Source organism: Sceloporus undulatus, chromosome 5 (assembly GCF_019175285.1).
Source record: "Sceloporus undulatus isolate JIND9_A2432 ecotype Alabama chromosome 5, SceUnd_v1.1, whole genome shotgun sequence".
Lineage (NCBI taxonomy): Eukaryota > Metazoa > Chordata > Lepidosauria > Squamata > Phrynosomatidae > Sceloporus > Sceloporus undulatus.
The window spans coordinates 125,473,200-125,489,915 of record NC_056526.1 but is presented as its reverse complement, the minus strand read 5'-3'; the positions used below and the strand labels follow the sequence as shown (position 1 = coordinate 125,489,915).

Genomic DNA, 16,716 nt, shown 5'->3' with positions numbered 1-16,716 from the left:
TCTTCCTACATTATTACACACATCAGTTAGACTATTCAATTTTTTGTAACTTCTCTATGCTTTTTTTCATTGACAAAGAGTCACAGATGAAAGCTCCCACTTGTAAGTCATAATCTCTTAATGCATTGGTATTTATATGGGCTGAGTTAGCTAGACAGAAAAATCCATTGGAATGGAAGTTACTGACAGGACAATGCTTCATTCTAGACAAGGACATTTTTTAAAAAATTGTATAAAAGATGCCATGGCAGGGTGAAGGTAGGAGAAGCCCAGCACTGAACAGCCATAAATGGTTTGAAAAGTTAGCTACAACAAAAGCATTAGCTGCTTCAATAGCAACCATGATATGAAAGGGTGAGAGATAGATGCCAAGTCCTAGGTGAGTAACTATGGCTCTCCAAATTATGCTGGACTGCAACTCCCATAATTCATCATTGGCAGTGCTGGCTTATAATGCTGGGAATGGCAGTCAAGTAACATTTGGAAAATCAGAACTATCCACCCCAACCTAGGGTTAATCTGCACTGTAGAAATATTACACTTTGACACCACTTGAAGTGCTGCAGTTCATTCCTATGGAATCCTGTGATTTGTAGTTTTACAATAACTTTAGCCTATTCTGCCAAAGAGTGCTGGTGCCTCACAAAATTACAAACCACAGGATTCTGTAGGATGGAGCTATGGCAGTTAAAGTGATGTCAAACTGTATTATTTCTACAGCATACAGCATTCCCAGTAACTAATATATTTCTCATTCCATGCTGCCCTAAGGACCCATTTCACCCAGCTCCCATCCTATGAGGTAGATGAGGCTGAGAGGTATAAATAGCTCAAGATTACCTCCACATTAAACATCACACAAACAGCATATAAATCAAGGCTTGACTTTCTAATCACTGTGCCACACTGTCCAGCAGAGTTGATAGACACCACCACTCTGCTTATTATACTCTGCTATGGTATAGCATATAATTATTATTAACCTAACAGCAGCATACCAAAGTCTCATGGAAGCATCTAAGGATGAATCTACACAGGCTAAAGAATGTGTCCTTCCCTCAATTGTAGTCATTTTGTAACACATGATGTTCCTCTCCTTCTGATGTGAAAACTCTTCAGTGCCAGGGGGCTTTAAGGCGATTTTTAAAAACTCTCCAGTTTAAGCCACAGTTTTAGAAAGGACTGGATTTTTAAAATGTGTGGTTTGACCCCTAAATTGGGATCATGGTGGAATCAAGGGGGGAGGCTGTTGTGTGGTCACCTGGTTGCCTGATCATTCCTACCACAGAAAGAGTAACTCCCATGGTGGCGCAGTGGTTAAATGCCTGTATTGTAGCCACTCACTCACAAACCATAAGGTTGTGAGTTCAATACCAGCCAGGGGCTCAAGCCTGACCCAGGCTTGCATCCTTCCAAGGTCGCTAAAGGTGAGTACCCAGATTGTTGGGGGCAATTAGCTTACAGCTGTAAACCGCTTAGACATTGTTAGTTCAGTATGAAACGGTATATAAATGAAGCCGTTTGTTTTGTTTTTTGTTTGTTTATTAGCATTTGGGAAAGGTGATGTTTTCTTTCCCCTCAGATTTTGTGTTTATATGCACATAAATGCACCTCCCCCTTTCTCTACTGGCTTCATTTATAGAAACGCAGGTGAGCAATCAGAACAAAGGTAAAACAAAAGCTATTTTAGTAAGTGAATATGCAACTATGCACGTGCGTTGCAGGAACAAAAAACAACAACTCTACAGCCACTGTGGTCATGAGACATAAATCAAAGGAGCAAATACATGCACACAGCAGAAACACCCCCTTGCACCAATCTGGCTATATAATGGGGGTCCTGTGTGGCTTTTCAAAGTGCTTTCAGTTTGGATCAAACCAGGTATATGTGACAGTGAGGGCGGGGGTCAAACTGGGGCAAGGATACTATGCAGTGGAGTTGTGCTTCAGTCCTCATGATGATTCAGCCCAAGATAGTTATTGGCTTTTGTGAGTTTATATCCATATTGGCTCCAGGAAGAAAGACCTACAGTACCTTATTCTTCCATAAAGTATAGCAGTGCCCACACAAACTACAGTGCTTTAAAACCACTAAATAATATGCAAATTAAAAATTAAATAAGAAGTAAGCCTCAAACTCAACATTTTAGCATAGCAACATGGAACAGCAGGTTGAAGTACATCATCTGTTACTGCTGCACTTTTCAAAATGTTGGACTAAATTGGGGTATGAATCATACAGCCTACCAGATGCTGTTGGGGTGAAACTCCCATTATCCCTAATTATTAGCCATGCTGGCTAGGGCTACTGGAACTTCCAAGCCAAAACCCCCTGAAGGGCCACATGATTATTCCCAACTCAGATCTAGATCAATAGTGTATATCATCTACGAACACCCCTACAATTCATTACAACATCCTGACATAATTCTCACCCACACCAATGGAGTTGAATGCTGTTCATATTGGACAAGGAATTAAATCCAGAGTCTGTCAGTGCTGATAGGAAAAGAGTGCAGAGAGAAATGAGGGGAAACCTTCCGACTTTACTTGCTTTGACTGTCCATCCCTCAGCTACTGCTTTTAGAAAACTAGCAGAGGCATAGGGTCACAAAGGAGGGTGGAAGGACATGTGAAATTTGCTGATTTCATAAATATCTCCCATCCCAACCTTTTAGGGTGCTATTCAAAGATATAGCCATGTCAGTCTGTAGAATCAGTATGTAGAGAGATCTTGTAGCACCTTTGAGACCAAATGCATCAGAGGAAGTAGACTTAAGTCTATGAAAGCTCATGGTGTGAATTTCTTTCTTTCAGTTAGTCTCAAAGGTGCTACAAGATCCCTTTAGGGTGTTGTAATCTTTACTGAAGAAACCACTTTAGCTGGTTTCCTGAATAAATTTATGTATTCTCTTTTGAAATCCTTCCAGATTAGTTTTCTTAAGGAACAAAAACACAAATAAAGTGGGACTCTATCTAGGGCTACATGGTTTGCTGCAGTGTATCCTATGTGAGGCTGTCTTCGGAAATTCTTCACAAGCTTCAGTAGGTCCAAAATACTGCATCCAGACCACTGACTGGAGTAATTACAAAGAACACATAACTCCTTTGTTGCCACAGCAACACTGACTACTGGTCTGTTTCTGGGTAGATTTTAAATTGCTGTTTATGATCTATAAAACCCTGTCTGGTTTGGGTTCAGACTATTTAAAAGAAAGTGTCTAGAATTCAGGTTGGGACATCCACATTTGTATATGTTCCCTACATGTGCAGATCTTATTTTCTGGGCACTGTAAGGATAGGTATTTCTGCCCCTCTCTGTGCAGCACACTTCTGACAGGCCAGAATACAGCAGCACATTTTGCACAAAAGCACTGAGACCTCTGGAGTAGGCCCACAGATCTCAATACTGATGTCACTGTTGTGCATCTGGCTATGGAGGAGGCAGCCAGACTTTCTTGGATTTTGCCTGTTCATGTTAAAGCATAGAATGCATGTATGAGGTGATTTTGAGGCTTTGAGGTAAGTTGAGTGGGGTTGTAAATGGGTCAGCATAATGCAAGGTCCACATGTGGATCTTTACACTATGCTGTAGGGAAGCTGAATTCAGAGTTTCTCCATATATGCACCTGCTTGTTTAGTGAAGATATAGAGCCCCTTCTTGCTGGTTGCTCCCAGGCCTCAATCCAGGTTATTTCTAGCTTGCTGTATACCTCTTCTTGAGCTCTAGTGGATTTCCTATCCCCAAAGTGAGAATAATTTCTCAATCCCCCTTCCACAACTGGGTGACAATATAGCAACAGAGCCATTCCCAATACAGTCAACACAGCCTGAACACATAACGCCACCCTGGCTCAAAAAATGAAGGGCTGGCATCAGATAAGGTTTAGAAATACTTGTATGTTCCTCCAGACAAAGATAGATATATTTCTTTTCCAGAAATAGTAAGTAATATTTTTGGAGCTATCATATCATATTTATTTTATCTAGGGGGGGACCCCTTTTTCTTTGAATCTCTTTAATCATATATTGCCTCAGCCAGAATGTTCATCCTTGATACAGTTCACCTTTGAGAACTTGTCTAAGACCATTACAGACACCCACTTTTCATCCAATCAAGTGCAGTCTCCTTTATTCCATGATTATTTGCAGAGGCACCATGTTCTGATAAAGTTAAGTGCGTCTGAGTTGGCTGTTAGACTAAGTGATATCAGCTTTTTCTTAAGACGTATAGCTGTGCGCAAGCTGACAAAAGGTTTCCCTGTATGACCTTTCAACACACAACCTTTTCATTTTACCCTCAATTTTTGGCTGCCAATGACTCCTGCTTAGATTACAAGTCTTCTACGTAAGCCAGAATGATTCATATCCCCATTACCCTTTTCATCACCTGGCTGAAAAGGAGATGGATGGAATTATTTGGTGCTTAGCCAGACATGAAGAAGACTGCTACATTTTGTGTGGTGTCCAGTACACCATAAAGTAGAGCAAAAATGCCCATCCTACTCCTTAAAGGTATTTAGCTATACACCCAGTATTTGAATCTATCATGTCATTAACCCAGCAACATTCAGACACAGCATGTTTTTCTAGGCATCACTCTAGGTTCAAATTACCTATTCAGGCATTCAAGTGAATGTACAAAGGCACATACTGGGCATGTGGGAACATTAAAATGTGTGCTGGCCCCATCCCTAGTGCTAGTGTCCATTAATGCTTCAGGGAAGGACATACTTAGACTCTCCCTTCAGTCCTTTGTGCAAATTGCATGGAAATCACAAGTACCTATAGCTGACATCCAAAGTACTTTTAGAGGCACATGCAACTCCACGCAGTCTGTGCACACATTTGTTAGCTCATTGTTTTAATAGGGCTAAAGTTTTTCTTTGAGCTAATTCAAGTTCTCCAGTAGCCAAGATAAAATACACACGTGCCACACACACACTTCCTATTGCTTTTTAAATTGGAAACTTTCAGATCACATAATTGAACAGTCAACAGAAGCCAACTTCAGTATTGTTAACTTCTGCTTCTACCCCATAGGGACCTAAGCACATGCATTGTCATACAGTACACTTTCAGGGCACTACCAGTGATGACCCGATTTTTCCAGATTAAGAGATTGCATGGAATAACATGGGTCACAGGCCAATTATGCCTTGCATCCTGTTCCAAATTAAAGAACAAAAAAGGAGGTAGAAACTTTTTCAAAACTGAGGTCATCAGTAGCTCCATACAACACAGTGAGTATGACTAGTGCCTGGTGGAACCCAACGAAAAATGGAAAGGGCCCTTCTTTTCTTCCTTTCTTTTCATGCCATCCATTTTATTTCCCTGCTCTCAATACTTTCTGTTCTCACTCCCTCTCTGCCACCTCTTCACTCTCTGCTTCTTTTACACACACTCTCCCCCCTCCCAATTCACATGCCCCATTCATAGGCATTTATCTGTCTATACACAGATTCTGTTCAGGTGAGCATCCTTCTGTACTAGGTAGTGGAGAGGAAAAAAGAAGAGGAAAGCTTCTTTGTTTTCAGTCCAGCATGGAAATGCAGCTGACTGCCACAGGGGAAGGGACGGCAGCCTGCTGCTATTGAACAGGGTCAGAGGAGGAGAGACTACATGCTGGACAGGAATCTGCCACAGGCTGGTTCCAGATTTCAGTTCCCCATGCATTGCTACTGCGCTGAATAAATCTTTATTGAGGGTTTTAATTTAATTTTGTTGCTCCCTGGAAGAGCAAAACTGATCCAATCAACCCAGCTATCTGGACTTAAAAGCAAACAGGGTACCAGGTCAGTCTTGTCCCATAATTTTAGGGCTTTCGGAATTACTCTTAGTGCAGAGAAGTGCCTCTGGGATAAACCAGCTTTACGAGTCTGATCCTACCCACTAAAGCAGGGGTGGGAATTATGTCATTCTCCAGATGTTATTGGACTGCCAAATCCAGCATTTCCCACTGTTGGCATGGCCTTCTGGTTTTTAACTGAAAAATGACCAATTGTATTCATTTTGGCCTTAGTTTAGGGAAGATGGGGAAAGAACAGAGGAAGAGGATCCAACTGACCATGTTTGGCAATTATGGCATTTGTGTTTTGGGCAGAACTTGTTCAAAAACAGCTGAATTGTTAAAAATATCTGGATGAGGTGAGGGATTTTGTGAAGTCTCCTGAGGACTTGAGGAGACGAAAACAGGAACTTGGCCAAACTTTCTCTACTCTTGCATTAAACCATGGGCACAGACCCATTTACAGAAAAAGCAAAACAGCTTAACACCATGGATATAGATAAGGTTTTCCCAACTTTATGTCTGCCAGATGTTTTTGACTACAACTCACATCACCCCTAATCAATGAGCATGATGGCTATGACTGATGATCTATGAAGTCCAAAAATCAGGAGAGCACCAGATTTCAGAAGGCTGTTCCAGATTCTGTTCTCATCTTCAGCATCACCAAGCCCTGCAAATTTCAACCGTCCTGTTTGTACCTCATGCAGTAATCATCAACAGTTCCAATGTTGTGCATGAATACATTTTCTACGTACTTACTTTAATCAGAATCTGACATTTTAAAATATCAGTTCATAGCACAGTTCACAGTACAATCCTATTCATGTTTACTTAGAAGTAAGCCATGCTGAGTTCAGAGGGACCAGTACTAAATAAGCGTGCACAGGACTATAGCCTTAGCTTTATCACATCTTTTTAAAGCTTAGTAAAATTCTTTATTAAAAAAAACCTTCCAAAACATTTCTTATAAGCATGTGCAAAATTAAAAATATTAGTACTTTAGCATTTTTTATTGTGAAGTCAGCATGGTTATCACCAATCTCAGAAGAAGGCAGTATCACAATCATGGCAAGACTTGGAAAAACTTCATATGTTTCTGTAAATCAAATCCTGCAAAATGAAACCCAGCATTTTTTTAACCATGACATAATATGAACAGCATTGACAGCTGACCAGTTACACACAGAGAACAACTGGATTCACAGAACAACTGCAGTTGTTAAGAGCAAAGTAGCAACTTCGGTCATTTGTTCATTTTTCATTTCCAAACACCTATTGAAATTTTAAATAGACTTACCAGACCTTTTTTTTTTTTTTTGTCTTTAAGAATTCTGCAAAATGTATCTTCTAAATACTGTATCTCTGTTGCACTTTGCTAGATTTTCCAAAAATAATGACACGGTGTCTTTTTTGATATGCAGAAATGCTGCCAGCTTAAAGATAAGCTCATACAAATACTTCAGTGGAAGGCAGCTTCAGGTTTACAGGAAAGAAGGTTTAATCCATTCCATAGACAGAAGATCCTAGAAACTGTGTAACTGCTACCACTGGTAACCAAATCTGGCTTTCAGTGTATTTAAAACAGACACAAAGAACTGCTACTATATATCATCCTCCAAGTCCAGATGTTCCCAAGCAAACTGAAGCAACTACTTATAATTTTGTTGGCAGTGTTGTACTCAGCTCCACCTCACAACAGTGATTTTTTTTAAAGCAAACTGTGGGAGGAACTAACCTTTTAAAGGCATCGGCACTGAATAAACTTCAGCAGTTTAAGAAAAATGTTCTATATCTATGTATATGTATATCTATATCTACTACATCCTATACAATGTAGTTTGTGCAAGAGGGGGAGGAGGGGGGTTAAATGGAAGGTTAAAGTAATTAATCCTTACTCCAATTAGAAAGGAGAATGATGCAAGAAAGAGGGAGAATGTTTAAGGCAAGCCAGTTTGTCAGCCTAGCTAGAGGATGAAATACCAATCTGGAACCAGCAAATAATTACCTCATTTTTTCCCTTAGTTGGTCCTGTCTCTAGCTGGTTTCTCCTTCCATAGTGGGATCAAGGATTTGGTTGGCAACTGTTTTATCTTTCCATGCAACTGGACCCAGCTTATTCATCCAAGAGGGTTCATGAAGACAAATTTCACAATTGGTACAAACAGTAAACACTGTGCATGACTTGATAGTAAGCAACTGAGTTCGTCATTTCCATGCACATAGCTGCCACTCTTCTGACCTCAGTAAGAGAAAATCAACATGATACAAATATACCACAAGGGTACTGGGACCAGAGACCAATTTTCTCTTATGAACTACCATAGCTACCTGCAGCACCCTTGAAAGAAAAATACAAACCCATGGCCAACACTTTCTAGATAGCATTGGAGCCATATTTTCAGTTACAATGTGAACATCCTTCTAATTTTTGTACCAGTCTAGGAATATACTTTGAGTACCGGGGGATATGGGATATGGTAGAACAAGCCAGCATTTTGTGTCAAGGGTCTTGGGACTTTGTTATGCTGAGCTAACCCGGGTCAAGAGCATTTAAGCCTCCACATGTGAAATGGCATTTCCTTTCCACACAGCAGCTACATAATGTTCCTATTCCAACCCTGGGGGACAAAATTTGGCAGAAAGCATGATTTCTGCCGCCTTACAGTCACAGATTGTCTCTGGGAACATTCTGGGTGGGTGGGTGAGATTCAATTAACTATTGCCTCCTTCAGTAACAAAGGAAACTGCTCTGTACTCTCTGTTCTATATCCATCACAGATGTATATGCACACCAATTGTGAGACGGGCTCTTACAACTACTTTATAATTATCCACCTTTTTCATATTTTAAAAGCTGTGTTTAGCAAGAAGTGCTACAATTATGCCCAAGCACCAAAATAAACCTGCATCTCTTGTCATTTAGCAAAGATTATATTATGCCATGGTCTAAAAAGCTTGAACTGCATTCCAAGCAAGAACCATTCATGTTTCTTGAACCTGGAATTGGGTGGGTGAGGAACTGAGCACAGACTGTGGTCAGTTATGAATCTGCTATTAAATTACTTTGATTTCCCCACAGTAAATTCACTAGTAAGTACCTAATTGCTGCTTCTGAATGGAATGCAAGTAAAGCCATCCTCATATGCCATTGACACAAGCCACCAATGCTGTACATGTATTGTGCCAACTAAACTTTGGTGCTTTTTGTTCTCTAGTTTAAAAACAAAGTGCAAATTGAATGTATATCCAGTTTTTAATGTAAAAATATGAATATCTGCAAATACACATTCACTAGTTTATCCACTGCCTTTCCTATCCTAAGGAAATATGTATTCAGCTTGTAGTAATGAAATGTTTTTATTTTGAATTTTTCAAGTGCAGTTACCTTTTTTTCTACTCCATTACTCCAGTGAAAACAGACAGACTAGCAGAATGGCAGGTAGACACACACGTTGGCCTAAAGAATTCTTTTGCCACATATTCAGATGCAACTATTTTATACGTGCATTATTTCAGTCAAATAATGCAAACTGTTTACTTTGAATATGCATGTGAATAAAGGATCAGACTTGTTCATATGTTAAAAATGTGCAAAATCATACAAGAACTGACTTAGAGAGCCTGCGTGAGGGAGGTTGTTGTGCATCACTTTGGGAGCCCTGGTGGGGAGAAAAGTGATCAACATTTTTAATAAATAGTATCACCATTACATTATTGAAATACACAAGTATCTATAAATTAATGAATTATCACAACAGAAAGTATGCTTCTCTGAAAACATAGTATACCATGGTATTAAGAGAAAGGAGATGTCCTTGCTGTAACTTGAAAGTGTTGAAGACTGGTGAGTTGTCCCATTCAGTCTCATTTTAGCTCTCAGGTTGGTATTAAAAATAAAAATGTCATATCAATAATCTTCTGATTGTGTACATTACAAATAAATCTCCCTAGAGATTATTATGACTATTTGGACCAAAACATGGATGAAAAGTTCACAAATTTATGTAGACAAAAGATTTTCCAGTGACATATTCTTAGCATAAATCTGGATCCACCCCTGTGAGTATAATTTGTTTCAACAGGACAGTTCAGAAAACTTTACTGTTTGCACTCCACCTTACAAATTCCCCACTACAATGGCCATGGAATTGTAGTCCAAAAAAGCAACTTTTCCAGACTCTGTGAGAGACTTTGCTCAGTCCATGCTGAGAACCTTTGGAAACAGGAATACCAGGTTTGAGGCTTTGGTAACAAAGCTACTTGGAATTAAGGTCCATCCAATTCAGTGGCGTGATCCGTGGAAGAAAGTTCATGTGGATGACTGATAAACTATCGCAATCTGATCACACATTCATATGATAGGAAACAAGCTGTACTGCTAAAAAGGAAAGCTTTATACTTATTTATGCATTTTAAGTTGATTAATAACAGTGTTTTACCTATTACCCAGAGGTTACAACGTTCCTGTGCCAATCTTCACTAAGCTCGCCAACACTTTCTATTTCTATGTAATTTTCACATTTGTTACCTATTTAAAAGAAATTGCTGATTAATTAGAAAGGCGTGATTTATTCTATGAAACATTTACTTGATCTTTCAGCAGTCACCCATGTCACCTGTATGATTGTTTTGTTCTTGTGATAAAGGTAAGGCTGTCCAGCAATATTTGATAGCTTTCCACTTTGTACAACTTTTAAATTTTCTTCTATACCCTTGGTCAGTTTTTGAGACAATATCTTATCCGTAAAGCAATATGATGGGACCAACTTAAAAACGAACATATAGGTGATGCTACATGGCTTCAAGGACTACAGCTATGAAGAGCAAGGGGGGGACACATATCTAACAAGGATAATTTTGGTAATTAGATAATTAGCCATGATGAAATGGCCAGAACATGCATTCTTTGTACCTGCACAGTCTTAACAAAGATCAGTGTTAAACCCCACTGATTTCAACAAGAACGTACACATCTTGTATACCTTGACTGTAAAATTATGGACTTTTGTATACCTCATGGCTACCTAAGCTTTCTATTCAGATTCAGTCTTTCAGCCCTTAGAGACCTGCTAAAGCAGTTCATTTTCTTCCAGATTTGTTCTACATTGTATTTAACATAAGGTCAGAGTTAATGCTCAACCAAAAAGAAACAAGGTGATGCCATTCTCTAGCAGAATGTTATTATGTGTGTTTAAAACTCAGGTGTCCAATCAATTCTGGAAAACTTAATATATAATATGTCCTTTAATATAATATAAAATCTGTACTCCGAAGTAGAAGAAACACTTATTTATATCTGAGGCAACCAAAGCCAGAGAGTTCAATTTTCAAGATGCATTCTTTACTTTAAATAGAACTTAATGTATCAGTAACAGGGCATGAAATACTTTCCTGCTACCTTTCCTCCTTCTCCCCACTTAGTTACTTAAAAATCCAATTTTTAAAAACAAAGTTCATAAACAAGTGAGAGAAACTCTCAGGAATATGCAATTAAGATATTTATGCAGAGCTGGGTTTTTTAAGTGCTGCACCTTTTGAAATCAATTGGGAACCTGATCAGAGATTTTAAATCTGACTGTGCAATGGCTATGTCAAGTGACCTTCTGTTAACCCAAGCATATGCTGCAACTTTCTATGCTTAAAGTATGTGCTGTGCAAAGTACAGGGTGTCTGTCTAGTGCAGCCAGGAAAGGGCTATACAGTATACTTTGCATGAGCACTGCAAGGGTACTCTTCTCTTCCTCCCTTTTACCATTCCACAAACCACATGCAATGTGCTGTAAGAAGGCAGGAGCTTGCTAGTATGCATTATGTCAAAAGTTTTACTTAAAAAGAATGACAAATAAAAGCCAATTCCTTGTTCCTATCTATTGCCCTTATTGAGAAAGATACTCACCCCCACTACCACAGCAGTTTTTAAAAGTCACAAAGGGCAACAGAATTTAAAACATTCATTCCCAGGTTCTTGCTTTTAAGCAGAGACATGGCTTAACCGCCAGGTGTTTGTGTATGCTTTCAAGCCACCTCTTGACTAATGGAGATCCCATATATTTCATAGAGTTTTCTTAGGCAAGAAGTACTTAGAGGTGGTCTTTCCAGTTCCTTCCTCTGAAATATTGCCTATAGCACCTGGAATTTGTGGGCAGTCTCCCATCCAAGTATTAAACAGGGCTGACCCTGCTTAATATCCAGGATCAGACAAGATCTTGTGCCTTTAGGGTATTTAGGCCACTTTAACAGCTATGCACACACACACAGAGACACATATATGTATTTTCCTCTACTTTTTCCCCCTTTATAGATCATGCAACTGAAGATTGCTGGCTAGCTTAAAATAATCTATGCACTGCAAAGACAGGTATACAGTTTTGTTTTCCTCAGGTGAAATAAACATGGGGAAAAGATATCTTAGAGGTGAAACAAGCCGTCCCTGAAAAAGCCAGATTGAGGCCGCTGCAATCCTTTTAAATTAATCTAATTTCAATTTTAAAACTGGAAGAAATATTAAATAATATCACACCATATCTCATATTTAATATTTTCTCTTCCAGCCATTTTAAAAATGCACATATCTGATACTTTAGAGCCTAAATTAAATTCTTGATTTTTCAGAATTTCCTCATGGACATCCAGGAAATCCCTCATAAACAGAAGAAATTTTAGTTCTTAAACGGATTCATAGTTATAAGAAAATCACAGACATAAGAGTTTGTATATTTCCATAAGGTTTTAAAAACACACACAGGAGGTAGAAACAGATGGAAGAATATAATCAAATTAGCACTTCGTTATTTGCATGAGTCTGTTCCTCATGATAATAGATGGCAAGTCTCAAAAGGCAACAATGTAGTTTTCAGATAGATAATCATCTATGGAAACGTCCAGTGTGACACAAACATGCAAGTACTGGGTGACCTAGGCAAAATCTAGACAAAACTCCAGCTAGGACGATCTTGGACATCTGTCAAGAGATTCTGAATAATATATTGAACACACAAAAATCAATGAGGCTTACATTGCTCCTGTTACTGCAGGAACTTTAATGATTGCCTGGTACCATTTGGTCATCACATCTTCTGAATGACCTGCTGCTTGGTTCCTTAGATTTTATTTTGTAATAATCTCTACTTTCTGTAGCCCATATACAATTAACAAAGAGTATGTAAAATATCTTCCTTTGCTTGGAATCACATATTTAGTACAGCATTTTCAAAAGAATCATAAGAAAAAGCACTGTTGAATTTTTCCAAGCACAATATTTATGTATTTGTTTTATGTCTCTGAAGATGCCAGCCACAGATGCTGGTGAAACATCAGGTATAAACTCTTCTAGAACATGGCCACATAGCCTGAAAAACCCACAAAAAACTATGGATGTTGGCCATGAAAGCCTTCAACTTCACATTAGAAAAAAACATGGTTGCCATCCTCTTTGTCAGTCAAGCTGTGACAAGTTACTTACAATCATGTAACTTTCCTGTTTACATTTACAGTCATGGTACCATTCCCACAAGTATAAATGTCCCCAAAACCCACCTTAAAAGCAAGTTACCAACCCCAAATGAAACAGTTCTGGAGCTGGTAAACGGGGCACTACAAGATTATGTGACCAGTCTTTCCACACCAGCAAGGTTCAGATGGGTCCAATACAGACTCCAAAATTTGCCTGTCCCTGGAACAGAGACTAAAGCCTTCCTCAGGCATTATTTTGAGTATACCATACACTGAAGGAAAGAGTGTTCCTTAGTGTACCTCTTCTATATTCATTACCCTTGAAGCGTGGTTTTTTTCCCAAAGAGGAGGATCTCCTAATGTGTCTCTCCTTCTTGGCGAGGTCTTAACATTCTCATCAGACATCGAGTAGGAACCATGACAGTTCCCCTTGTGAAGAAATAAATAGAAACCTGTAAGAAAAAGCACCTTCATTCATGCTCACTCTCCCTTTCCACTTTCCCCATGCCATCCTTTTAGATGCTGTTATGTAGCATTTAATTTTATTGTTTTTAAACGCTGGTTGTTTAATTCTAGGTTTAATATTGGGGAGAGGGTTAGGAAGGGACCACTTAGTATTTTATTGTAATGTATTTTTACTGTTGTAACCCGCCTGGATTCCTAGTGATTGGGTGGGCTATAAGTAAATTAATTATTATTATTATTATTATTATTATTAGTAGTAGTAGTAGTAGAAGTAGTAATAATTATACCTCGCTCCCTCCCGCAACACACACAATTGGGACTCAAAGCAGCTCACAGTTTAAAAGAACAATACAATTAAAACATACAAAAAGTAAGCATTAAAATAAAATCAAACTGTTAAGAGTATTAAAACACATCAAAAGAACAAAATGCAATTTAAAAAGATAAATAGGGGTTTTAAGAATGCAACCTCATAGTGTGGTGGGGAAAACGCTTTCCTTGAAATTCACTCCGGGATAGTGCTAGCTCTTTGGTGCATTCTGTGTAGCTCTTTGGTTCCTAGCCTATCCTGTTAAAATTCTAGCATACAGAACAGGAGCTTGTTTAGATGGACTAGAAAGATTATTGTGGCAAAACTCAAAAATGATGTACTAGAAAAATGGCTTTATGTATTCACATAGAGATGAAATTCTAATTATTCTTTTCTTATAGAAAATTAAACACAGTTCTGAACTATCAAGAACAATGAAATAAGGACACATTTGTACGTTCTGTACCACTTGGATAAAGCAAAACACAAAAAGCAGTTTTTCATTTATGTATGTTAATCTTTTCAATGATTATTAAAACTTTACCACATACTTAATTGCCCACAGGAAAATAATAGGAAATTATAAGATATGCATCCCATTCAGAAGTGGAAGAAGTGCTAACAAAAGGATTTTGTTATATAAATAACTATAATATAATCAAATATAAACATCTCGCTTAGTTCTCAACAGGTTTTCTCTGAACCACTTTTGTGTGGATAAGAAGATGCAGCATCAACAGTAATTTAATGCAAGTTCTGATCTTTATTTGGTTCACTGAACTAAGTGCAACCCCATCTGTCACTTCTTTGAGTAAAAAAAAGAAAACAAAAACAAACAAAAAACCAGTCAAACTGACAGTAGCCATACTTCCAACTTGCTGTAATAATGTTCTTAGGCAATAAAATGAACATCCAAATAATGTAGTTCTAAACTTGGCTTTAAACCTAGATTGTAGATTTCAGTCAAGAAAAATAAAACTTTGTGTACATAATATTTAACCAATAAGATTTATCTTTAAAGTTGCCTTTGTAAGAAAGAAAAACATAGTGATGTACTAAATAATATGGTCTATGAGTTTAAAAGTTCACACAATTTGAGATGTCCCAAAATAAAAAAGGTCTTCAGTGAACTTCACAGAAGAAAATGATAGCTTGCTTTCTCTACCTTGCATTTCAAACACAGAACCCTTGTTTACTATTTTGATTTAGAGGTAATACACCACAGTCCACAACTTAGTCATATACACTTACTTAACAATTCACAAGTGTACTATAGACTATGTATTTTAAAAGGAACATTATAAAAAGATACAACTTTACAGCTATATAAAAAAACCCTATCTTAAACTGCATACTAATTAACTCTGCTTATGAATCTTGACACCTAATCATGGTTTGCACCCATGAAAGAGCCAGAAAAGATCCTAAGATATACAACTGAGCACTAAAGTTACAATTGTCCAATCTATTGTACAGTGCGCCCTTGGCTTATGTGGGGGATCCGTTCTAGACACACACACACACACACACTGCATAAGCCAAATACGGTAGAGTCTCAATTATCCGACCTTTGACGATCCGACATTCCGGATTATCCAACATCGCGGCTCAGTGATTTCTTTACATTTTCAGAGGACTGAACTGTTTATACAGTATGTACTGTACATCACAACGTTGATCAGTGATTTCTGATCACTGTTAACATTGTTAACACCATTTAAAAAGTTAAAAAAAAGAAAAAGAAAAAGCATCAAAGCATTAAAACAGCACACCACACTACATAAATAAACTTCACCCACCCAGTTTGCTGCTCAGACTGGATATATTGTCCATTACATTTTGGATATCAGTTTCCCCCATGTGTAAATTATTTCTCAACAAAATGAAGTGGATGATGCTGTCTATTCTCCATTTTAGTGCCACCTGTTCCTGTCATCATATGGTGCAGGCAGAGAAAGAAAAAGTTCCAATTCATCTGATGTGCGTACAAAGGCTGAGGGAAGCTAATGCTGTTGGATGAAGCCCATTCATGTTTGCTTTACCCAACAACAGATTTCCACAAACCTCAACCCATTCTCATTCTGCCTGCTAAAGGCATTTGTCCATCTTTGCCAGCAGTCTACCATCTTGTCGGAATGTCCTGCTGCCATTCCACAGCAGTAGCACCCGCTCCTTCTCTTTCTCTCTCCACAGTATTTAGCAATTGTATTGACTTTCTGCATTAACATTGTAAGAATACTTATGTGTTTTTAAATATAAGCTAGAAAAATGCACAGAAAAAAAATCTAAATTATACTTCATAATGATGTTATGCAAATAAATACCCGTATTTTCTGGCGTATAAGACGAGTGGGCGTATAAGACGACCCCCCAATTTTTCCAGTTAAAATATAGAGTTTGGGATATACTCATCATATAAGACTACCCCTCTTCCAACGCATACCAAATAAAAATAAAAAAAAAACCAATTTGATTTCAATATAGTAATTTTAATTCAAATGACATGCAGGTACTTAGCAGGAAACCTTGTTGTATACAAAGCCTGCTTGAATTGGTCAGTTCTCCCTGCCTGCCCAGCCCTCCCTGTCTCCAAGACTATTAGAGCGGTAGCTGCTTTCATACGATTGCCGCATACGGTGGGGATGTGGCCGCAGCCATTTTTGAGCTCCCCCCACCATATGCGGAGGCCACAGATTCT

At 38.3% G+C, this 16,716-nt stretch overlaps 1 protein-coding gene across 6 annotated transcripts in view; it reads right to left on the bottom strand.

The window, feature by feature from the left end:
- The window catches only part of SLC7A2 (solute carrier family 7 member 2), a 61,070-nt gene that overhangs the window by 33,888 nt on the left and 10,466 nt on the right, over nt 1-16,716 (bottom strand). Inside the window, exon 1 of one of the 6 annotated variants that reach the window (XM_042470534.1) lies at nt 7,797-7,813. The exons of the other annotated variants lie outside the window; for them this stretch is intronic. The gene's annotated coding sequence lies outside the window, so the exon portion shown is untranslated. Of the gene's footprint in view, nt 1-7,796; nt 7,814-16,716 lie in introns of those variants that run through there. 6 annotated transcript variants of the gene reach the window in all.